We start from the raw sequence: 26085 nt of genomic DNA, 5'->3' as shown, positions 1-26085 counted from the left end.
ACTGACTAGAAAGAGATCTAACAAAATGCTTGAAGCTCTTCATGTCAGGAGCAGAAACATTCTTCTGGCCTTTCTTGTGCATGTGTGTGGAAGTGTATGTGCTAAGTTCCTCTACATGATCATTTATTTTTGAGGGAAAAAAATCACACATTAGCATCATTTTCTAGCCATGTGAATTTTGACATTTCCTTTTTTATTAGGAATATTTCCTGTCTTTACTTATACATCAAGTCTGAAATGTCTTTTCTTGCATTTAAGAAAATGAACACAGGAACTGCATTTCCAACTGCTAAACAACTCATGTGTAAAGTGTTTCTCTTTCCAACAATTCCCACCACTCAGCTCACAGTTTCATTAATTTCTCAGGTGAAGTTTTGCTGATATGGGAGTAAAGGACTGAAAACATTGTAAAATATTACACAGTATAATTTCTCCACTACAAGCTGCTGTTGGAGTAATTTACTTAGTGTTAGTACAACATCACTCCACACTCCAAAAAGTGAAGGAAAAATCACCTTTCTGGAGACAGGAGCTGGTAAAGTGGTTCTGTACTAGCTCAGACAGTACAGTTTTCCAATACAAACCTAACAATAATATTAAAAATTAAAAAGGGTCAAATTCTGTAGAGAGCCTTATTTCACGAAGGGAACTGAAACACTTTTGAGCTTCTATTTTGGGAAGCAAAGGGAAAAAAAGTAAGGTATTAAAACTGAAAATGTCACATTTGAATTGATAATGATTAAAAAAGAAATAAAGGCCTTTGTACCATCCAAATCATGTGAAAGCATCATTTGGGAGGATCTGAAGTTGTGTGGATGACAGAGCTGCCTTGCAGCACAGGACAGTGCCCCCACTGGAAATCAGCTGCCAGGCCCACTGGCCAGTTGGTCTCATCTGGAAGAATTTACCTGCAATTAGAAATCATTACAGCTCAAAATAGTACTTTTTAAAACAAAAGTAATTTTCAATGAAGCAATCCATGTCTTCAATCCTTCTAAGCTTGTCAGAATCACTGGGCCTAATTCTTTATCCTAATTTATACAGAATTGTGGAGAAATTGCAGAAAGAACAGATTTAGCCTCAAAATGTTGCATTAAGCCTTAAACTACCTGTTGAGACTGAATCTCTCTGGAATAAAATGACTTAATTCTATCTACTTCATTATGTTCTGGATGAGCACATTTTAAATGTAAGAGTATACCTTTATTTTTCACCACACATGCACCTGCCATGGAAACCTGAGTTACCTCCACTTAAGAAGGCAGCAGTTCCCAAAATACGGTCAAATAACAGTAACTTGCAATTCATAACAAGCAGACCAGTGACTGAAGGGGACAGACAAATGTTGCATGGAATATTCTGGGACCAAGGTTATGCTCATGGCACAAGGGAATTGCTGAGTTTTCCAACACCTTGCAGTCAAAAAACATGGTGAAGATTTGGCTTTGTCTCCCCAAAATATCTAGACCTTGAGGAAAGACTTGCTGCAAAGCTGTCTTCTCAGTGACTGAATTAAATGCCCAATGCACCAAAGCTTTGGTGTCTGTACTGCTTGTGATGGAGAAAAACCCCAGACCACTCAATTTAAAATATTGTTGAGAAATTATTTAATAAAGAAACCCTGACTGGGGCAGTCCACGAACTGCTTAATAGTGGGAGACTTTTTTTCTTTAATATAAAAACCACAGCTGAATTGTAGATGTCAGTGTGCCTTGGCAGCAGTATTAAAAAACTTCCAGTGAGTTTGGGGAGGTTTTCAATTTTGATGTGGGCATGGTTTCCCTTGGGCCTTCCTAATGCTTCCCAGGTGAGGCCATCCCTGCTGCCCACCTGGGAAACCAGCAGTGGGGTCACTGTGCTCCCATGCCCAGGGCTGCTGCACAGATGGGGACTGCTGGATGCTAAAAGGGTGCATTACCTGCCCAAGTCACAGTGCAGCCCCAATTACTGCGGGGTGCTGGGTTCATTGTCAATTAGAGTGGCAGCAATGGCAAGCAGCAGCTGCGACAGATGGCCGGGCTCCAGCCACCTTGTGGGCAATGGGATCAGAGCCAATTCAAATCTTTTCTTGCCTCTTAAGAAAAAAAAAAAAAAAAAAAAGAGAGAAGAAAAAATAAAAGGAAAAAGACTCTCAAACCCCAACACAGTTGCCAGTTAGTTGCAACGTATAAGGGGGAAGTATCATATCTACAAAGGCAGTATTTATCTGTTCTCTATTAACCCTTACTTTCAGCTTTTTGAAGCCAAGATTTTGTTTATTTATTAGTTACTTCAAGCATGTTTTAGCAGGATGTTTAACCCAAAAGACAGTTTATGTTAAATCTTTGTTCTGAGGGGAATTCACAAGATGCTTTGCTCATAACAACCAGTTTAACCCAGCTGTTAGATTCTTAACTGGAGAATTTTTTCTCCCAGAACTGTACCAGCTCTGTTTCTGAACACAGCATGTTAAGATAAACCTAAGACTGAACCTATTGTCTCTGATGAAATCTAATTCTGCTTATTAGTTTAAGGTGATATTTACCCTGTGTTATAAACTGGAGTCATAGTACCCTTTCCAACCTCATCTGGGCAAGAGTCAAAGCTCTCTCCAAAGAGCTTGCACTACTTTATTTCCCAGTGATTTGGGGTGTTGAGCACCTCTTAGTTCCTCTCTATGTTCAACCACAGCCAATAGAATGTGTTCTTGATGGCACCAAGGAAATGACTCAAACTCTATCTCAGTAACCAGAAGGGAGCAATCAACAGAAGCGCAGCCAACATTGGCCACATCTTGACAGCATTCTGTCCCAAATTACTTCCTGCACAATTCAGGCTGTGACCTCAAACCACAACACGGTATAGTCTAGTCAGATGTGGGCTTGAGGTTTATTCACACCACGTGGGGGGACAGCAGTAGCAAAAATATACCTTTCTGAGGTGAGAGGGAACACACAACAGGAACGGTGGTATCCCATCAGAGGAAGTGGCCTCCTGTTTCCTCCACAGCCAATGCAAAAAGGCAAGTGTGGGATAGTTTAGAAATTGAGCGAAGATTGTTTGAGGTTGGATAAAAGTTGCTGCCAGGTAGCAGGTGTAAATCACAGAAGGAAGCATGTTAAGATTCTTTGTCAACTAAATTGCTGATTCTTTGGGCAAAGTAAGAGGAAAGAAAAAAAAGTGGATTACTTTCATGCTAGCTTTAAACTAGGCCCTCTCCAAGTGCTAGGACAGATGGATTTTCCCCTTAAGATACAAGCAGCCAACCAGAGATTTCCACCCAAAAGACAAAGCATTTGACTATCCAGAACAAAGGAAATCTGTTTTTGTAGAAGAGAATAGTTAGGTAGGGTAAATATGAACAGATCTAACAGAATGTGGGCACACAAGATTAGAGCAATATGTCACAAATGAAGGGCTACAAAACAGGCTTTCACCAAATACTTTAAAAGAAAAGGAGAGGAAAAAATTCAACCAAAGAAAGCCCCAGTAGCATTACTAATTGCTATATAGTATATACTTATAATATAAGGGTGTCTTGAGGCTCCTATCTACAGTTAAAATTTAAGCTTCAGTTATGAGCTGTTGTGTATCTTGTCAGTTAATGCCCTGAAGGCAGTGAGAGAAGGGAAAAAAAGTTTAATCTCTGGCTGTTAATAGTGTTGGCAGTTGTGTGCAGTCTTAGGACAACAAAAAGGAAATTTTTTAAAAAATTGTTTGGTTTTTGTTACTATTAATTCAAGCTTTGTGATAACTTTTTGCTAATAATAAATAATTTCCTCAAGCTGAAATCAAGCATGGAAAAGGGGTTTAATGATCTCTTACTACTTAGTATTAGTGTTGTAAAAGTTTGCTTGATTTACTCAATGTTCTCCTTATTCATTAAATAAATAAATAAAATAAAACCAGGTTGTTATCTTATTATATTATAGCTTTCACTGTTTGTCTATGGGGAAAGAAAAAGCTTTTCCTTTGCTTTGGTTTTGAGACTGGCAGAACAATTTTTCTTCTCAAGTATTCTTAGAATTCCGGTCAGTCTGTCAAAACCACAATTACATGTAGTAAATTCTCAGAAATCTGAAATCAGTGATATATGCAGAGTAGATGATCCCTTATAGGTTTATTTTTGTTTTTCTGTGGACTGTTTTATTCACAGTGTACTCTGTGAGCAGCCACTGTACCCTTTCTCAAAAACTCCAGAAGATTCTTGTATTCCAGGTAGGCAGAAAAAGACAGATGAGGGGGTGAGAGAGCACCTGCTGTTTGTGTTTCTCAGGCAAAGATTTGATACACAAAGAGGATAAAGGGAATGTCTGTGGTAACACAAGCAACACGAGCAAAACAAGAAAAGAAATGCAGTTCTTCCAGGTTCCTTACGGGCACCCTAACCATATAATCACTTCTTATGTTTTGAAGGACAAGCAGGTCAAATAATGAGTGAACAATTCAAAACCTTTAAGAGAAGTGAGTATTTGCATTTACTTGCATGGACTGTGGCTCATATCTCATATCTCATCTCATATCATATCAAGAGATGTATAAAATTATTTTAAGAAAAATAACTTACTGATAAAAAGAAATTGCTCTAAAATGTAAACTTACAGAGTTGCTTTGGGAGCAGTTTCCTAAATCAGATAAGAACTAGATCAGAAATCCCTTCCTCACCTACAAATAATAATCATGGTCTTTATTTCATTGAAATACTGAAAGACAAATAAATTATTTTGAAAAGTATTGTTAATTATGCCAACATGTTGTTTAATAATTATCATTCATTCTACTTTGCAATCAAACTTCTGAAAAGGTGCTTTGCAATAACTTCAGATGTATCAAGGAAGTTCTCCATTGACTAATTATATCACATCTGCAGTTTTAGGCAGAACAGAAGTTGAAATCTTTACAAAGGTAAAAGTCAGATTTAAAATGAAAAGATACTTTCAACATTAAACAGGTGAATAACTTTACACATGAAAACCATTCCATTTGGCACTATTCATGTGTAAAATCACAAATCCTTATGCTGGAGCTTAATCCTGCTAATCCTTATTTCGGGCTGGGTCACACTGCTAATTTTTAAGACTCTTCATCCATTTAAATAGATATTTCTGGTTCTGATGAAGAAGAGCTCATTTAAAAGAAAATATTGTCAAGAAAACCTCTCAGTCTTCTCTTTGATGATAAATAGGTAGATAAATTGATAGATAATTTAGTAGTTAATTGGTACAGACAATACAAAAATGAATAACCACACTGAAGCAATCAAAAAAAACAAAGGAGGCAAGCCTGCTTTTTTATAGAAGGGCACTCTGTGGCTCTTTATTAACTTGCAGCCTCTGCAATATCTTGTATACTGTTGACATTCCTTAGCCTGGGCTAACAGTAACATGATTACAGTGCTTCCATCACACCCTTCACTAGCTCAGTCAACTCTATTCATGTGTTACACACCTGTGCATATTTGCAGTCCATTTAACTGTGCTGTGAGAAATATTAGCTTTCAAGGTGGACTCAGTAAAGATATTTCCCCCCATGCTTTTTGTACTTCACAAGCACTAAAAAAATAGTTAGGAAGTCATAGGCCCTTCATCTTGCATAATTCTTATATTTGATGCAATCATGGTATTGTATCAATTTCACATCTCCAAACAGGTAGGGATGGAAGTACATCAACAGCAACCATCCCCTCCCTGGCCCCACCAGGCAGTTTTTGGATTTTCTCTCAGCTGTGCCAGATGGTCTAATGAGAGACAAAATTTCTTCCTCTCATATCTGAGATTATTATGTATAATAAAATGTTACCACTCTGAATGTTCAAGTCTCATAGGAGCATCCTAGTACCATAGGGAGACAAAACTTTCTACGTCTATACATTTCAAAATTGTACCAATAACCATGGGGAATTGTTTAAGGAAATGATTAGATCATTAATGGCATCAATTAATAATTTATGCTAACTTTTTTACATTTGATTCAAATATCTGCATTTGGTTATGGCAGTTGAAATGCAGTGTATTTTTTTTTTTTAGTACTAAAGCTCTCATCTACACAGAGAACTCAGTGGCTAGAGGGGATGTCACTACCTGAAATCTATTGCAGTCTGCATTTAAATGCAAAACACTTTTTTCATTAATGTCTGGATGTCCTGCTGTAAAAATATGGTGGTCCTGGAAGTGTTTGTGTACAGTCACACATGAGAGATATTTTGACAGTTAAATGTCTTTTTTACTGACACAATGGGCAAATTCAGCAAAATTTAATCCCAGAGTTGAAGTAAGATTGAGGCTGACCTGAAGCCTGTCATCTGACTGCTGCAGTTCTAGTCTCTTCCATCATTAATTATTTGTTTGATTTGAATGAGTACCACTGCAATTCCAATTTAACCAGAAATTTATCCCAGATAAAGTCAAGTAAAAGTGCTCTTTTTCTCTCTTTTTTTTCTTTTTTTTAATAAATACAGGCAACAATTTTTCTCTAAGACAAACTACTTTCTACTAGCCACTAGAATAGTCATCATTATTCAGAACTAAAAGAAAGTTAATAAGCAGATAAGATACCTACTTAATCTTGTACAAAAAATACCTACATGTGTTGCACACACTGTTTATGTGTCAGTGCTGGAGGAAACAAAATTTCAACTTAAGCTTTGGGGCAACTGGTAAGTTTAAAACTACTTTGAACAGAAAAACAACGAACAATTGCTAACTTCCTCTCTCAGGTGTTTGGTGAATTCTCCTTTCTCATGTTAATTCTCAAATGGCTCTAGGACACATGCTACAGCTACTGAAGATATGCAAAAGACCTAATTCGTGGTTCAAAGGCTTGCCCTCATCTGTTTCCTCATTTATCTTTGTGGGTTTTATTATTTTATCTTTTATCTTATTTATTATTTTATCTTTTATTACATCTTACTTCACCATTAGGGGATGCTGTGAGTGGATTTACTATTGAATGAACAAAAGTGGAGAATTAAAGGTCAAAGTCCTGCATGACAAGCATGGAGAAAAGCTGCAAGGTAGCAGCTCCTGAGTAGTGAATGGACTCAACCTTTTCTTCCATTCACAAAAAGCAGTGAAATTCATAAAAACTTTTAAAACAAGGTCTTTATAATTTTAATACGAGTAGAGAATAAAATAGATTATAGACATTAATTCATCACAAGTTGGTATTTCACTAAATGAACAGATAAATCTTTTAGTATTGCCATTTCACTGAATCATACATAAAGTCACCAAAATCATTGTTAGATTACTGCAGTGGGGGCAGTTTTAAATGACAGCTCTGAGAAACAAAAAATAAGGAGAACTGATACAAAATTAATTATTTGCACAAAACTTCTCCCACATTGGTAAAATGGTTATGAAACTCAAAACAAGACAGTGCAGAAATGGTCTATTATTTCTTCTGAGATCATGACTGAAGCACAACGACACCTCTAAGTTTTAGGGAACAGAGGTTCTACAATTACTCAAGGGAGAATCATGTTTCAACCCTTTTAAGTCTAGACCACTTATTTCTGACAGTGAGATGATGAAAATGAACTCAAAAAACCAATTTGAAAATCATTAATTTTTCACTGCAAATCTGCAACATTACCATAAAGATGGCGAAAACATAAGATCTTAAAAAATTAACTATTCAGTTGTGCCTAGTTAAACTTAAAAAGTGCTAATAAGGAAAAATTTTTAAAGACTCTTTTACTTAAAGAATCTGTGTGCTGTTCTGAACAGAAGTGAGGTCACAGGGTATATTATTTTGAACTATTTATAAGAAAGATATTGTTATAACTCAGTCACTGGAAAGATTTTGAAATAATTATGTTGCTATAAGATCTGTACAAACAGAAATGGTGTAATGTAGTTAAAGAAATTTCAGATTAGTTTAACTACCTTTATATAGGTGAGACTAAGACATCTCAGATCCTTTCCTTCACAGTCACTGGTATAACTCCAGTATATCCCTAAGAAATGGATGAATTGCTAGTCATACTGGTTGGGAATTTGGCCAATCACTTTTCATATTTTTTAAATGAAATTCAAATATATCTAAACCAGAATTTTAAAGCAATTTCACTATGCTCTATAACATATAACTAATTGCTGTAATGAAAGAAGTACCTTAAACATATTTAAAACCTGGTGGGTTTGACAGTTTAGATGACACATCTGATTTCAACAAGATATCCTTATACAAGAAATTGATTCAGTAATTGCAATAGGAAAACCTGGAAAACTAAGGCAGGATTTAGGATCATAGAATGACTTAGGTTAGAAAGGACCTTAAAGATCATCTGCTTACAACTCCCTGACATGGGCAGGGACACCTTCCACTAGACCAGATTGCTCCACACCCCACCCAACCTGGCCTTGGACACTCCCAGGGATGAGGCATCCAAAGCTTCTCTGGGCAACCTACAGCACTCTACAGTAATTTTTTTCCTGATATCTAGTCTAAACCTACTCTTAGTTTGAAGCCATTTCCCCTTGTCGTGTCACTACATGCCCAGGTAAATGGCCTCTTTCCATCTTTCCTTTAGGCTCTACTCAGGTACTGGAAAGCCACATTAGGTGACTCTGAAGCCTTCTCTTTTTCAGGCTGAACAATCCCAATTCTCTCATCCTTTCCCCACAGTAGAGGTGCTCCATCCCTCTGATCATCTTGGTGGCCTCCTCTGGACTCACTCCAACAGGTCCATGTCCTTCCTGTGCTGGTACCCCAGGGCTGGCTGCAGCCCTGCAGGTGGGGTCTCAGCAGAGCAGAGCAGAGGGGCAGAATCCCCTCCCCACGCTGCCTCTGATGCAGCCCAAGGCATGTTTGGCTCTCCAGGCTGTGAGGGCACATGGCTGGGTCATGTCCAGCCTCTCACCCCCTCACACCCCCAAATCCTTCTCAGCAGGGCTGCTCTGGATCTGCTCATCCCCAGCCTGTGTTAATACCGGGGCTTGCCCCGACCCAGGTGCAGCACCTTGCCCTTGGTCTTGTTAAACCTCAAGAGATTCCCATGGGCCACTTCTCCAGCTTTTCCAGGTCCCTCTGGATAGCATCCTGGCCTTCCACTGCACCCCAGCTTGGTGTCATCTGCAAATCTGCTGAGGGTGCACCTGATCCCTTTGTCGATGCCATTAATGCAGATATTAAATAACACTGCTCCCAGTACAGACCCCTAAAGGACAACACTTGTCCCTGATGTTCAATGGGACTCCGGGCCATTGACCAGTACCCTCTGGATGCTTCTAGGAGGATCTCTGCCATGATCATCCCAGGAACAAAGGTGAAACAGGTTAGCCGTTCCCAGGATTCCCCAATCTACCCTTTGAAAAGATGGATACAATGCTTCTCTTAACACCTTAAGGTGATTCTCTCAATCTCCTTAAATCAATGTGATTTATGGTCACCTTATTTTATGTTTATAATGTGGGAGCATACACCAGAGATAGTCAGTCACCTGAAGACTCTTTTAGAGTCAATGAATTTGGACCATGTTCAATTCATCAAATACAGATATGTTGGCGTAACTTGTACCATGCCTTGGGATCTGTTCATTGTACTGACTCAATCTCCAGTTACTACTTCAGCAGCCTCACACGACTGACTCGTGTTTTACTGGCTAAATTATGAGCAACCATGGTTAGGGATGTGAGTCTCACCTCTACTGTCCATACTTGAAGTTGTGTTTAAGTCATTGGTACACTTGCCATTGAAAGTGAATACTTTGTTTTACCTCCACACACAGAGAAAATTGTCTCTCCATTTCTCTACAGGTTTAGTGTTAGAAGCAGAATTCCACTGAAAAAAGCCTGAGGTCTTGATGCCTGAGTCCTGGTAATTTCCCACAGAAATTCCCAATTATATAGGTTTCTTGGTCCCATCATTGCTTAATCCAAGTATCACTTCATGCTACATCTGGAGCCCCATGTCTCTTGAACTTCAGCAAAGCACCTAATCTCTGATTTTAAATGTCTTCAGCTCATGCAAGCTCATTGTTCTCTTGCCAGCTAGGATCATAAATTATAATTTATTCCAATGTTAAATATATCCATTAGTCTCACAGTTAAGTAAGGCTGCAAAACAAAGAAGAAAAAAGAAAATCACTGAAAATCACATTGTTAAACTGGCAGGAAACCCAAACAGCTCCAAGCATGTGATACCATGAAATGAAAGAGAATAGCAATATAATTCACAATGAGTTTTTTCTAGCAAGACTGAATTTAACAGGAGCTATTGACATCTGCAGGAGAATAAACCGTCCTAAAATTATCTATTTGATAATATTCAGAGAAATAGTACAAAAGCACCTGCCTGGGTTTTAAGAATGCCCTTGATATCATTTCAAGTGAAATCCATGGTAACAATTTAAGATTCCTTTTCCCCTAAGCAATTCTGAAGTATTAGATTCAGAAAAGCCCTGTTAGGTCAGAGTAAATGTCCTCAAATCCTGCCTTGGAGAGTAGCCAAAAACAAGGGAAGAGATTAAGAACAGGGCAAAGCTGTAGCAATGCTTTTGCAGTGATTTAGTGCTAAGGGGCCTCCTGAGGAAAAATTATTGTCTTTGCATTTAACAAGTTCCAGTAGCCATTGCTTCCTTTAATTTATGCAAGTTTTTTTCTGTACCATTTTTTTCTTTGAGAAAAACAGAAAGAAACAACTCTGTATTGAGTGCTTCAAGACACTCATGATTTTATATTTCTTTAGCTATGTTTCTCTTTTAGCACTTTCTGTCTTTTCTTTATAGGTTGTATTCCCTGTATTCTTTCTTTATACAGAAGTTAGTGCATGATTTTGACTTTCTGGTTTTTTTTCTGTATATTTTCCAGTCAATCCATACACTTTTTAAGTCAAAAGAACCAGCTGTTAAAAAAGGACATCTATGCTAGACCATATCCTAGACTTATTCTCTGTTTCACTATTTTTACCCTAATAAATTTTAACATTTGTTTAGAGTTTATTGGGCCACTGATGAGAGTTAATCTGATGTTTTAATTGAATTATAAGGTTTGTATGCATATATATATATATATATATATATATATATATATATATATATAAAATCAAATTTTTAATAAAATATAAAATTATAAAGCAAAACCTATAAGTTTTAAAATGTATATATATGTATATACATATACATATGTATATATGTATATGTATATATATATTTTGTTTTTCCCTAAGATTACTTATTTTAATTGTCCATTTTTAATGCCTTCCCAGAAGCATTTCACAGCATTAATTTTTATATTGATTTTCCTCCTACGCCAAAGAGGAATGCTGTATACTTTTGTGGAGCAATACAAAGCGGAGACCAAAGCTATCTCTCCCTCTGTACTAGCTGCAGGAAAAACTGATGTAGATTAAAACCCTAATTTAGCTGATGTCTGAAACTGTGTAACATGACAACCACTATCGTCCATGGTATGCTGGTGGTTGAAGATCCCTTTGTTTGCTAGAAAAGCCCTCCCATATGTAGGATTAAAGTTATGTCAAACTAAGAGAAAGTCTAAGTGCAAAGTCTAAGTGGGCTTCTCTGCATGGTTTGCACATTATCATGCAGTGCTAGGTTAAAATCCCTCTTTCCATCTCAGCTTAAGTAATACAGTAGTTCGACCTCAGTCCCTTGTTAATATTTAAAACATTTTCCCTTGCTTCCCTGAGACATCTAATATAGTTATCTTTGACCTATTGACTGGCCTTATCTATATCAAGTATTGTTCTTGATGCTTGAGTAGTCGTGCTCAAATCAATAAAGGTAAAGGTGGCGTAATCTGCCTATAAATGAAAGATGTCCTTGCATATTATATGCTCTGTCATGCTGGCTACGCAAACTTTTTTTAATTTCACAAATAAATTAGGAATGTGTTTTAGTGGAAATCCCCTTCAAGAGCCAGTTTTGCCTGTAAATGTTTTTTTCATAAAAAAGAAGCAGTTTTGATATTATCTAACACAATCTTTTGGTATTATCTACCACTATCTGTATGACAGGGCTTAACACATCAGCTGTGTTAAGTTTCAACTTAGTGTTGATACTTAAGCATCTCTGATTCATGCTTCAAAAATAAGTTATGGCGCATTTGAACTCTGTTCATTTCATTACACTTTGAAGTACTTTCAACACTAGTGACAAACAGAATTGAGAAAGAGCTGCCTGGAATCTATGCAAGGTCAGATTAACTCCCTATGATTCAGTTTTTAAAAACATGTAAAATACATAGAGAAGTGCTCCCTGGCTGAGAGAATTTTATGATTTCTTCATTAATAGCTAAATTAGCAAAATGTGATTATTTTACAGCCATGTTATCAATAGGCACATGTTTGTTGAAGTCAGATTGTGGAGGAAGAAACATCTATAGCAAAGGTGTCACAGCCTGGGAACAAACTGTGAAATTAGAGAAATTTCTCAGATAAACTGAGTTCATTTGAGAATTGAAGCCTCAAGGCCGAGATTGTGTAGCCTGCAATAAAACAGACTGCCCTCCTCCTCAGGGCTTCCTGTTTCCTACCACAGGTCAGCATGAATTTCAATTTTCCTAAAAATTTCACTTCAGGAAAAGCAGCAGGGTTTTGGAGTGCTTTTTGATCCTACAGGCAAGGAACAGGGTGAAAGCAGTGACAGCACTTGGTGGTATAATACTTAGAGCAAAAAGATGTCTCAAGATTCTGCTGCATGCTCAATTTCTGTCTTCCTTCTGGTTCTTACCCTTTTCTGAATTCTCATGGGTCTAAATGCCATTTCCTGCTTGCACACTTGACAGAAATTCTCCTATTAAAGAGAGACAAAAATTGCCGAACCTGTTCAAGAAATCTTACATTACCTTGGACTGAACCTATGAGTCACCCATTCCTGTTTTCTCAGAAAGAAACTTAGGGATATGAATTAATCCATTATTCCAAGGATACCCTCCAGGAGGGTGGTTCAGCTTGCTCTCAAATCCTGCCCTAGCAACAGGAAATTTAAATTGCCAGCCACATGCTTATCCCAGGCAGGAAAGAACAACAACAGAGATGGCAGTAGAAGAGTCTGGGTTACAAACACAACAAAGGAGATCTGTGATTGCAGGAATCTGCACTGAGAGAGTGGGTGATGACCTTCAGGTAATGGGAATGCTTTGGATGAATAAGTAAAAACTTGGCTAGTCTTGTGGCTTCACAATTCACAGAATTATTAATATTCTCAACTAAGCTTTTGCTAGATATGATTCTTTCATGCACGCATTGCTGTATTAGGAAACGACAGCTGCTCATTTTATAAACTATTCATTTATTTTACATTGCAGATATACAAGTGTATAGATTGCTTTAGCAGAGTAGCAGTGGTTACATCCTGTGGAGAGAGCAGGTGAAAAGACTGGGCTCACAAGTGTACTGTACCAAGAGCAGCAACCTTGTCTCATTTGGATCCTCTTAGAACTAGATTCAGATAAATATTGGCAGCAAGAGATATTTTATTTATAATACAGGTAATAAAGGTGATTTTTTTTTTCCTGTGTTGTGATCCCTAGATCCATAACAATTGACAAATTCATCAATTGCATGAGGAGTTTTCAGCTGCATCTTACACAAATAGGCTCATATCAAATTTCAGTGTAACTCATCACAACATAAAAATATTTTATTATCTTTATAATTAATAACCGCTCCAGAGCTTTCACTATTTGGGAGGTTAATCTTACTTGAAGCTTTGGATTAAAAACCCAGATCCACTGTGGACTCTACATCTGTTTTAAATAGCAACAACACTGTTTCAAAGAAGTGGATAAATTTTTTGTGTTCAGTACAGATTAAAGTTTCCTTAAGTCATTGTCCCATGAGGTTATCTGAGGTTGATTATTTTCAAAAAATTTTATAGAAGAACAAAACTATGCCAGTCAAACTGTATTTGCTCTACAAGACTGTAAATAAATAATTACCTTCTAGACCTTAGAAGTATATGGCTGGATGTTAGATATCAGGACTGGTTTTTATTTTACTAGGATAAACTAGCTTTGAAGCTCTTCAGTTTCCTATCAAGACACACTAGTAACATATAATTATTTATTTACTTTATCAACCCAGTCTGCTTGTCCCTAAGATAATGGTGACATACCTTCAATTCCAGTACTGACTTCTTAGTTTGCTTAACAAAACACAACAGGGATGGCCATTAATGGCACAGAAAACAAAGTTCAAGGCTTCAGAGTACATGGCTTCAATAGAAAGTCAGTCCTGATTATCTCATCAGTGAAATTGAATTAGAGACATTTTCTGTATTCTAAGTGCACCTGTCTGTAATCATAAGATCAGACACTCTAAACTTGCATAGTGGATTTGGCAATAATTAGATATCTGGTCTTCAAGAACTACTTTTATAAAGCAGATGTGAGGAGTTTTGGCCTCTGCCAATCAAAGTTATAAATCTCCTCAGGGCTGGCTAGGCAGGTTGTGAACAACACTGGTTGTCTTAGTATGTGTAACAGTCTAAAACTACAGCATCTTTCCTTAGGTTCAGAGTTTTAGCATCTAAAGTATACTTAAGAAGGTGCATGCAGCAAAGGATTTCAACATTTTCACAAGATCTTTAATCCACAACATATTTAATAAATTTATTAGTTCCTGTTCCTTTTCATAATCATTCTGACTTTTAACATGCTTGAAAACTAATCTATGTCTAGGAAGTTTAGAAAACAATCTTTCTAAGAAAACGCTTTCATCTGAAGTCAGGCATATAAAATTGAGAATGCTCAAATGTATGAAATGAATACTCCACCTTATTCTCTATCTTGCCTCCAGTCATGGCCTGTAAAGATAATTCACAGGAAGAGGAAATATGTCTTAAGAACTAAATGAAACTTTCAGTTCTGCTCTGAGTGAAAGACAGTACCTGTTCTTCATGTGGTATCCATTTCTCATTGCATTTTGCTGGAGGCATGATTTAGCCTTGAAAAACAGCTTTTTTAATTCATTGTCTCAGTGTCTTAATTCCACCTTGTTCAGAATGGGAAAATATAATGGGAAATTTCTGTGTCTCTCTTTGAAGAGGGTCAGGAGTTCACTTAAGCTCAAACAGACTGAGCATTTTGAGGCTCACAGGGGCCAGCAGCATGCACATGAATCATGCAGCTGATATTACCTCTCTCTGCCCCCACTAGAATGACTCACTGACAATGTGGAAGGGGGAAGGTAGTGAGATGCTCAAAATTATGTCTTTAAAGAGACCATAGCTATTCTGCTTCTGCACTTTACCTTTCCACATGAAGCTTCTTGGTATTTTAATATTACTAGTATTTGTGGTTACCCCCCGCTTTTGTAATACCTATTCTTTCCACTTCTATGTCTAAGCATTACACAGAGAGTTTTAGGAAAATGAGGAATAAGGCTCTGAAAGTATGGAAAATCCTTTGTAAAAAAAATGAAAGAATTGGAATTAGAAGTGGGCTGTGCATTGGAATTATTAGAAGAAAGAAATGAGTGCTTTTAAAGACCTAATTGCAGTGTTTAATGATTTTATCTGTGCTGTGTTTTGTTGCACCTTGCCTACCTGTTTTACTATAACTGTACTCTGTATAACATTACCTAATCCTGATCTTTGTGATACTTAGATATCCTCTGTCTATGGCTATAGATAATTTAGGACTCTAAGCCTGTGTAGCCTGTTGAACTCTCTTCTTACCTGAAATCCTTCTACCCATACTTATGAAAAAGCACTGTCCAATTGTTTATATCAGCTGGATCCTTCTTCAGCCTATCTTAGCTTAAGATTTTCCCCCATATATATTTTAATCCAGAGAAAACTAGACTCCACAAACTACTGAAAAGTAATTCTAATAAAAAAGAAAGTATTTCAATGATGATTCTAGTAACTGAAACCTGCTGGGTTGTAAGTTGTTATACAGATAGAAATTCAAGTTAAAGCAAATGAAGCCATATACAGTAGCAGTGCAGTGCCGGATTTCTTCAGCCTAACTGGCTCCCGACTCCGACAGCGGGAGTGGGCTGTCCCCAGAGAGCTGTGGGATCCGGGGTGCAGCTGTAGGGCACAGCTGCTCTACGGCATGGGTGGACTGCATTGGGGCACAGCTGCTCTACGGCGTGGGAGGGCTGCATTGGGGCACAGCTGCTCTACGGCGTGGGTGGGCTGCATTGGGGCACAGCCGCTCTACGGCATGGGTGGGCTGCATTGGGGCACAGCTGCTCTATGGCATGGGTGGACTCCACTAGGGAGAGAACCACGCCGAGGGCAGGGACAAGGAACATGGAGAGGTCTTCTGTATGTTTTTCAGAGGAGTTGATCCCCCAGAGGGTCAGAGACAGAAAGGCACTGACTCAAAGGCATACATCAACTTATATATGGGGGAGGTCCCAGGGGAGGATACAATCTTTAACTGACTGGGAGAAAGTGGGGGTGGAACGCAAGGCGGGGAATACAATGTTTAAACCAGTAGGGGACTACAGGGGAGTAGAATAACTTAAACAAACCAATGAGGATACAAAATTGATAGGGAAGTTTCTAGAGAAAGAGGCAGGCTTGGGGAGGGATTGACATTCAGTGGGAGGAGGAACAGGGAACAAAAGGGCAGGTCTTTGGGGACGTGGACAACTAGGGCAAAAAGAGCTACCCGGGGGGGAAAGTAAGAACCCATTAGTAATAAAATATGCTATAACAGTACAAAATAGGAAGGATGATAAAACTGACTACTAGAACTGCATTACAATCAAAACCACACAATGCAACACAGTAGTCCAAATGCAATTTAGGCAGTTGAGATCAAGTTCTGGACTAAGATATATAAAATATGTAAGGCTGATCATTTGCTGCTGTATGTAGGTCACTGCATACCACAGACATATCTTGATCTCTTGTACTGGTTAAGGAGGAGTATCCTTTCTGGCTACACATAACCATAATTTGCCTTCTTGAATACTGATATCCCTTCCAACCCAGCTTATTCTATGAGACAAGTTGGATTCTTCTTGGGTCTCTCGCCTTATCCTCCACTGTAAGCTAAAGGGAGTTGCATAACTCATATAGTTAAATTGGTTAAATGGGCTTCATGTTTGTGCGTTGGTGTAATTTCCACTGACTCCAATGCTGTGTATACTGAAAAAAGAGGTGTGTTTAAACTGCAAGTCAGATCAAAATCCTTAATGGTTTAAAATTACCTGAATAGGATAGCATGCAGATCTGGCTCAAAAAACCTAGTAATTATTACACTGTTTGTCTGATAAAGTTCTAAGGCTTCATCTGATCTCCACCATGTTACTGACATTTTAGTTTGATTTGGTGTGATTCTTTGAAGAAACAGACCCATAGACACTGATTTATATACTTTCATTGGATGCAGCAAACCCTTTCATTCCCTGTTTTTTTATTCTAGAGCACTACATAGCTTTATGCACAAGCCTCTGCACTCTGTGCACATTTGAATCTTTAAAGAATTGTAAAAGAATATCTGTTATGTTTGCACTTTTAATTTAACACTGGTTGGGATATCTGCGAATGCAGATAGGCACTTTTCTGTGCACTGGAAAACCCAATTAGGACTTGTTCTTAGTTTGATTATCAGTCAGAAACATGCATACAGAAATATTCATTAGAGACCTACTGAGAGCTGTGATAAAGCAGCAGACAGCTGAATTATAGAGTCTGTCAGTAATCCACTACAATTTTACATGTGCTTGATAAAGGACAAGTAACAAAATATCTAAGATGTAATTTGGAGGCTACTGGAACTGTACTTTATTATGGTAGATATTGTTCTGACTGTCTTCAGGAGGTTTGTAAGTGTTTCATGACATGATATTGTGCACAAATGATAAATCACCTTGCTAAATGTTGCACAGAGAAGTAACACACGTGTCAGCTGGAGATAGACTCTCAGTCATGGCCAAAACCAGCAATTTGTGGTTTGGAAACACAGTACATATTACTGAAGCTTGGACCCAAAACATTTTTATGTTTAAAAGATGATGACTTGATTGACCCCACTTCCACATTTCCACAGTTCTGTATAGTGCCTAGAAAAAAGGGAAGGAAAATAATTCCTCTTTGATAATTTGTATAAAAAACTTCAGTAATGTTAAATAGATATATTTTTTAGCTTATAGAAATTTTACTACTGGCTTTAACTTCTAGCAACCTAACCTATTGGCCATGCAAGACATGATCTGAAATGATATTAAGTTTTCAACAGAATTAAGAAGGACATATGCATGGAACTATGATACCAATCAGCTAACTAGATCAAAGTCTCTCATACAGTTTATTTAAAAAGCACTTGGGAAATCTGGTTCCAATTGTGACTTCAATGTGTTTTCCTTTCTAAACAGAAACAATATCACATTTGTAAATGGAAAAAATTACATTTGATCCCTTTATTGAATGTGGTGTTTTAGTAAAAGAGTTGTTCAAGATATATAAGATCCCATCTAAAATTAAATTATTTAAATAAATATTTTTTGAAAAAGCTAAGAAGGATGCTGAATAAAGGGTCTGTTCAATATTCTCAGTATGAACCAGAATCATTGGCACTGTATGGACTGCTAGAGTTCCCAAATTGAGCAAAAACAGTCATAGTGTGAAGTGTTTCTTCAGTGATTGAGTCTTATTCAGACTAGGATTACTTAGCAGTCTTTATTTCACAACATGTATTGCATCATCAAGCTTAAAATAAACACATATTAAATCAATTGCTAAACAAAACTGCTGAAATATCAGTACCAATTTCCCTGAGCTGTGCTGGCTATGTGTGTATTCAATAATTGTACAGTATGCTCTCATGAAGGATTAAAACCAGCTCACTCTATGAAAATAAGAGAAAGACCCATACCCAAATGAACCACTTAAAAAGATGCACAGCTTTTGAGCAGAGCAGAATAGTAAAATACAAATATTTCCTTCTTAACATCTTAATAATTTTCTGATTGGGATCTATATGCGTATTTTTGGCAGAGTAGCCCAAGATGCTTGACTGGCACATCTTACTTCAGTGCTTGTAAGCCTCACAAGCTGTGAAAGCATTTTTGCTTGGAATATGTTTTCCTGTCATTTAAGGTAATGCAGTTTTCCCCAAGTTAGCAGACAAAGAGCAGATGCACAGAAGCTGTGTGTAGGTGTACATTAGCAGGTACAGGCCGAACTGAGCTTGGTCTTCCCATGCTGGTATTGGAATTGGAAATATGATGGGAAAAGGCACCAACGTAGGTGTCTGCATCTCAGTTTTTGATCCAGACAGTTCTAGCCACATGCTGCACCAGAGCTAACATACTGGGCTGAAAGTCTGGAGGCTGACTTCACAGCACAGGATGGGGCTGAAAGGATGGTTCAAGCCTCCCCCTTTTCTGCCTGTGTGTTCTTCACAATTCCCTCTTTCCTGGCCTGAGTTTAACTCATCTGTATGGAAAAACACAGAGGTGTTACCCAGCTTAAAATGTGCACAGCAAAGAAAAATGATCCGTTTTCAATCAGGTCAAATCCCTTCTTCACCTCACTGTGCAGTGACATGTTTCCTTACACTGGTGCAAGGCAAGTAATGGGGACTTGCAGCCATAGCAAGGTGGGTAGGGTTGAGCTGCTTTTCCTGATAGCACCAATTTAACGAGGCATAAAAAAGGAACACCATGAATAGTATATTGGCATGGATGTAGCACTAGACCGGCCCCTTGCCCAGCTTGCCCAGGACTAGAAAAGATTCCTTTTAGAGGAACACCTAGAGGCTGAAGATGAAACCTTGTCTTCACCATTTGAAGCCACCCTTCTGCTCTCAATGACCTTCACTCTGTCTTGTATATCTACTTTTTGGGAGATGTCATGACAACTTCTCTGTAGATATTTGGAAATCAAGGAAAATTCACTTAGGAAAAGAACTTTTAATTCATGTTTAAATTTAAATGTTTTGCTGCAGAACAATGATCTTAAATCTGTGGTAATTTGCTATCCTAAATCAAGAACTTCAGCCTCGATACAAAGTTCAAGCAATTTAAAAAGGGAGAAAAGCCCTGCTGGTTTATGTGAGTCTTGTTCAAAACAGCTCAGTTCTCCAGCACTTGGACCCATTTTTGACTATGTATTTAGAGCCCAGGAAAACGACACATTGCCTGTAAACTTCATTTACTACAGATCTACCCCAATTTTTGTGAGTACATTTGGTTTCTTGGACAAAAGAATCTTTCTGAGGATAGACATTTATACATATACCTGATTACGTGGGGCTTGAGTGGGACTGATGTTATGGTTAAATATGTGTAGAATTTAACTTTTCTGTCCCAAACTGGGTGGGGTGATCCAGCTGCTGGAACCATATGGAGTCTGTAAGGATATTTGCAAACATAGTTGCTTACACACTAGGATGGTTCAAGTTTCTAATATTTTTGTGTTCCTTAATTCCTACTCTGGTTTTATTTTAATTTTAAAGAACCATACCCTTTTACAGAACCATAAAGACACATATACATCTATATTAATACCATATCATATGTATTTTTTTCCAGCTGACTTTTACTCTGAGAAAAAAACAAAGCTGCAGCTGAATACCACATGAAAAATATTTAGCCTTGCAAACACTATTTATACATCAAAAATCTTGATTTAAATCATGGGAGCACACTGCTGAGTAAAAACATCTGTCATTTCCCCTCCATCTACTTTTTTCCCCCTTAAACAGTAACACCCACATTTCAAATGGCTGAAGAGTTTATTTAAGTCATGCTGAGCATATGGAAAGTCCCTGTACCATCCACACACACACAGATAGCAGTGAAACTCTGGGATGGAATGCCCAAAAAGCACTAGAAACACCGCAAAAAGAGTGAAAGAAAATACAATCATTCTGTGTCAGTGTTATACTAGATACAGTAGGTTTGGGGATACTTGTTGAGTGCAGTTCTAGGAGATGACCTTTTGCCCTCTGCCATTACTAAAGATTGTAGACGGGTGAGCTTTCTTTCCTAAAATACATATTTATGCTTTGCTGACAATGCTGCTTTTCATGTTTAAAAATAAAAATGTTCCTTATAATAGACATATAATTATTCGTACTCTGGAGACTTCAGACTCAGTATGTGGAATATTGGAGAAGCAAATGATAGTCTGCCTTGAATAGTTTATAATCTGCTCCATAAATCTGTCATTCAGTATAAATTCAAAAACTTGGCCAAAGTTTTTGCTCTTGTTTGAGCCTGTTTTTGCTTATGTTGCTTATATATTGATACTAAACCTCCAACCTCTGTGGACCTGCTCCTGATTTATAGCAGTATACCTATAAAGGAACACATCATGTCAAATGTCTGCTTGGATGAGCTAGGCTACTTGGATGTGTGAGAGCTGAGCCACAGCACAATGTCTGGAGTAGTGGGGGGACTGATGGGGTAAAGCAGCAGCAGCAGCAGCAAGAGGAATGGCAGAATGGCAGAATGGCAGGCTGGGGTCTGCCTCTTCACTCATGGGCAGATGAAGTCTCCCAGCTTCTGGGACTCTAGGAATTTCCCATGATTTTAAAGGGGAAAATCTTCTTATCTTCAGCAACTGCATAATTCTTGATCAGACATTACATGACACTTATTTTTCCAGAACACAGGGGCCTGGCCCCCTGCCAGGTATGCATTTATTTCCTGCTTCAGCCTTGGCCTATTTGGAGAACAAGAATGTGAAAAAAGTGTTATGCATATACTATACAGCAGAGTTCCCACAGGACAGTGCAAATGCTATGTACAACTGTGCTTCTAGGCCAGTTCTGCATTGGAAATAGAGATTCACCTCCCTATCTCTTTCTATAGTCAGTCTATACAGTTCTATAGTCTGCAAATTTTTAGGTTTCTCCTTCTAAAATTTTCTGATAAAAGCTTATTTTCTAATAATTTTCTTTTCCTTGGTAACTGTATGACTACCTCCACATTTCCTAAAGTTGCAGAGGGCTCTGCAGGCAATTAAATAATCTCAGACACAGAGAGGACTAGTTTGTTGTCTGGACTGATTTAATCCAGTCCATTAAGAAAGAAGTTTAAATTTTGTAGTTGCATGTGCTTAAGTTTTAGCACATGTTATTGTTTCTATTTCTAAATCTTGCATGGTTAGTGTCAATAAAAGCAAAAATAATTTTAACCTGGGGACTTCTGTACATTTCATAACAAAGATATGGATGAAAATTAATTTAGACTGAATTAAGAGCAATAATTAAGCTACATACATTGGTTTCAAATATTTCTTAGCAAACCAGACACACTGAAAGAAAACTGTAGATTTAGACAAATGTTGGTGTCTCATAAATATGTCAGATATCAAGACAGATATCAAGACAGACATCCTCTTAAAGTCTGCTGTGAAATTTCTATAAGCCTATTTGTTGAAGTTTGTGGTTTTAGTCCCCACAAATTGTCTTCTTTTCCCTCCACAGCTGTTATACCATGATATGCACTGTTTGGAAAAGAATAGACACAGCTGGCTGTTTCTTCAGTGCTGTCATTGACCCTTACCCTATCCATTAATTGTCCATCACTGATGATATCTGCTCTCCTACCTCCTCATCAAGCACTTCCATATCCAGATGTGCCTAATCAGCTCTCAGAGACATGATTGATGGGAAGCCAGCCACAAGTGCAGGTCTAGGCCATGGCATGCCAAAGGAGTTGTTTGCAGTACAGATGATGTGTTGTCCACCTTAAGCAAACTCTCAGGCTGCAGTAGTTGGCATCTGTGATGCATGAATCTGCAGAAGTGCAGGATGGAAGGGGAGGGAGTGGTAATTATTCTTTGAAAGATATTGGCAGGGAATGTGCTTTCTGTCTCAGAGTGAGAACTGAGGTGCTATAGAGTGAGCCACAGTGGAGAAGGAGCTGCACAGCTGTCTGCACATTTGAACAGAACAAGCTGGTCCTGAGAAGAGTCTTCTATCACCAAAGTGGAAATAAATCAGTCTGAAACAAACACTTCTAAGGCATCCAGATTTCACTCCATTTTTATCCAAATGATAAAAAATGACATCAGGTATAGTAAAAATCATCAAAGTATCCTTCCTAGCCTACAATTCTATTGTCTAAAGTTCTTTTTTTAGAAAAACTCTGGCACAAACATGGCACAGAAAAGCAAACAGGTTGTCCTCCAGTCTTTTCCCTAAGCAACTCCACAGTCTTATCCAAAGAAAATTAGTGATTTCTTTTGAATTCATGGTCAGTCAGCTTATTATTTGTTAATGCTTTGATAACACAGATGGCAAAAGATTTGGTGGAGCAAATAAATGGATCCTAGATCTGACCCTAGGTGCTAAGAAACCTATGAGCACCTGAAGAAAAAACCTGCCTTACCTTGGCAAAAGGAATGTTTGGAGCCGGTATTTTTATCTGAAATCTTTGTCTGACTAATATGCATATCCAATTACATGGTTATTTGTTGTTGCAGTCACTCTCTTTTTTTTTTTTTTTTTTTTACTTTTTTCTTGGCTTCAGGGAAAAGAAAAGGGCCCAACAGGAGGTGATGAGGAAAGGAGGGTGGAGAAGGAGATAAGTAAAAGAATTGGTGAGTGTTTGTAAACTTGGAGGTTTGACCAGAGTATTTGTCACTGTGGATTTAAATTAATTTTACTTCTAACCATTTCTTATGAAAGAATTAAGAGTTCAAATAAATGGACAGCTGCATTTCATAAATAGCACCTCTTCTTACACCCACAAATTGTCCTTTAAATATAATTGCTTACTAAATATTAATAATTATTTGGGGAGGGAGTTGGCCTGCAGACTATATAATTATCTACTTGTTCTCAGCATTTTAGTTGTCACCTGTTAGGTAATCTCACTTTGTTTCTTGTTCTATTCAATATTGAGTTGTTATTATCAAGCAATTTATGCAATTATTAAACAAAATTCTTTTACAAAGAATTATGAAATAACTCATTGCTTCTGAAACTACGTGGCTAATTTCACAGCTTGTTGTTGTAAGGCTGGAGAGGTATGTATCTTTCCCAGAGAAGATAGGGAATTGTGGGACTCACTAACAGACCTTGGGGAGCTGGACAAATTGGCAGTGTACAAAACAGTTGCTCTGAAAACAATCGTGTCTCTAAACCATCAATTCTCATTCATATGTAATGTCATGATCCTGCTTCTACTGAAATAATTGGTAAAGCCTTTCCTAATTCCACCGGGACTAAGATTGGTCTTTTGGGCTTCCATTCTGCAAACAGGCATGCACAGACTGAACAGACCTATTCACATGATTGAGTTAAGCATGCAAATAAGTCTTTTCACTTGCAGTTTGTACATTACTAATGTTTGGGAAATGGAAGAGCTCCTTTTCTTCCTGACACCTTTGGGCTAAAAAATTCACTGTTTCCATTGAATGTAAGTAAAAGATATTGACTTATGAGCAGAAAACAACCTTTTTTTTTTTTTTTTTTTTTTTTGTGTGTGTGTGTGTGTGTGTGTGAGTGGGTTTATTTAAACTCCAGATATGAGAAACAGGGGTAACAAAGGGCCTTTGTCCCCACACAGATTAGCTGCAGAAGAATTTCATTAAGTTGCTTGCTGGTCACGGCCCTGATCTTTCTAGATGGGTCTTGAAAATCCAGAAAACCCTCAAGTAAATATATAAATCATGAAAAATATATTTGAACACAATAATAAAAAAGTATGTTCTACCAATATGACATTGTTCAAAATTACTTGGTGAAAATTAATATCCTTCCAGGAACAGATAACATTTTTTGAGGCACCATGTAATATAAAGAGGGAAAAAAGAAATTGGAATGATGAAAGGACTTCCTAGCTTTTATATCTCATGCTACATGCTTCCTTTCTTACATCTCCGCTCACTAACCACTCTTCTCTGAAAATGATTCACATCCCATTTTCTCACTTTGAAATCTGGTTAATTGTACATATTAAATTTCTTGAAGTATGTGAGAACTCTACCCACTAATCCCACTAAAATAGGAGGATTTATGGTAGCATTCCAAACCTTGAGTGAATGTCAATAACACCATTTTATCTAAGTAAATAAGGTTGTAAGGGATTTCCTTTTTATTTCCTGCTTTCTAGGAAATGTGCAATTCCTTTCTTTCAGCTGATAGACTGACAGATATTGGAGTGTCAAACTAGTGAAAATTAGTATGGCATTATTGCTGGGGAAAAGCTGTAATCAGAGATGCTCTCAGCAATAGCTGGTGTAATTCTACCCATTTTGACAGGGACTGAATTTGCCATGGCTGCCCTGCAGCCTCCACCTGCCTGTGAGCAGTGCCAGGGGAGCAGCTGGCACAGAACTAAACCCTTCATTCATTCCTGCTGTAAATGTACAGGGAGAGACCATGAGCTTAAACATGGACCGGTGTTCACAAACTCAGATGGGACATGAACCCTGGATTCTCCCTCCCTATAAAGGCTTGTTGATACATTTTCTGTATATTTAATGCACACTGTATTTTATAAAGGACTTGGGGCAGAGGATAGCATGAGATATAAAACCTCCCTTGAAACACCTACATATGGGTAAAGTACATATGAGTTTGTGATTTCAGACTTCTGTTTTCCCATTTTCCCCCCTCTTTTCTATTGAAATTAGTCTTGGACTCTTTTCTACAAGACATCTAAGTTTCAACCACTTTTTTTTGTTGCCACGGTAACATATCTGATGTGAACAAATATTTTCCAAGATCACAAACTTCAGTTTATTCAAAGACAGATTTTGGGTTGCTTCTGATCTAAAATATGTTTGGTCAGATTGGGCTAAGGATTTTTTATCTTTTTATGGGCATTATCATTGCCTGTTTCTGATATTCATAGCTTTAATCTGAACTTCAGATGAGATGTCCAAGGATGAGACGATTGGTGTAGTTCGGGGTTTAGAAGATGGGGACTTATCCTCTAAATACGTGCAAATTTGTCTTGCTGACACACATTGAGGTAACCCAATTTCCAAAAGTAAATTGGGTAAGTAAAAAGTAGGTACAGAGACAGAATCAGATCAGCAGTTACTGAGGTTACTGTTTGTATTCTCACCTCCATAGCCCAGAGCGTGGACTCTGCACTGTGCAGAGCCTGAGGTGCCTGGCTCAATTTCCTAGGACATTAGCATTCCCGGTTCTCTGCTGGTGGCACAAGAAAGCTATTGCCTTATGTATTAAACACAGACTTTAAGAGACTTCTGGGAAA

General features: G+C 37.8%; 1 long non-coding RNA gene across 1 annotated transcript in view; it reads right to left on the bottom strand.

The window, feature by feature from the left end:
• The window catches only part of LOC132325844 (uncharacterized), an 80195-nt gene continuing 54110 nt past the window's right edge, over positions 1 to 26085 (bottom strand). Inside the window, exon 3 of the long non-coding RNA XR_009486044.1 lies at positions 1 to 908. This is a non-coding gene — a long non-coding RNA (uncharacterized LOC132325844). The remainder of the gene's footprint in view (positions 909 to 26085) is intronic.

This window comes from Haemorhous mexicanus, chromosome 3, assembly GCF_027477595.1.
Source record: "Haemorhous mexicanus isolate bHaeMex1 chromosome 3, bHaeMex1.pri, whole genome shotgun sequence".
Lineage (NCBI taxonomy): Eukaryota > Metazoa > Chordata > Aves > Passeriformes > Fringillidae > Haemorhous > Haemorhous mexicanus.
The sequence above is the reverse complement of the archived record's forward strand: the minus strand, read 5'-3'. Positions and strand labels throughout refer to the sequence as shown.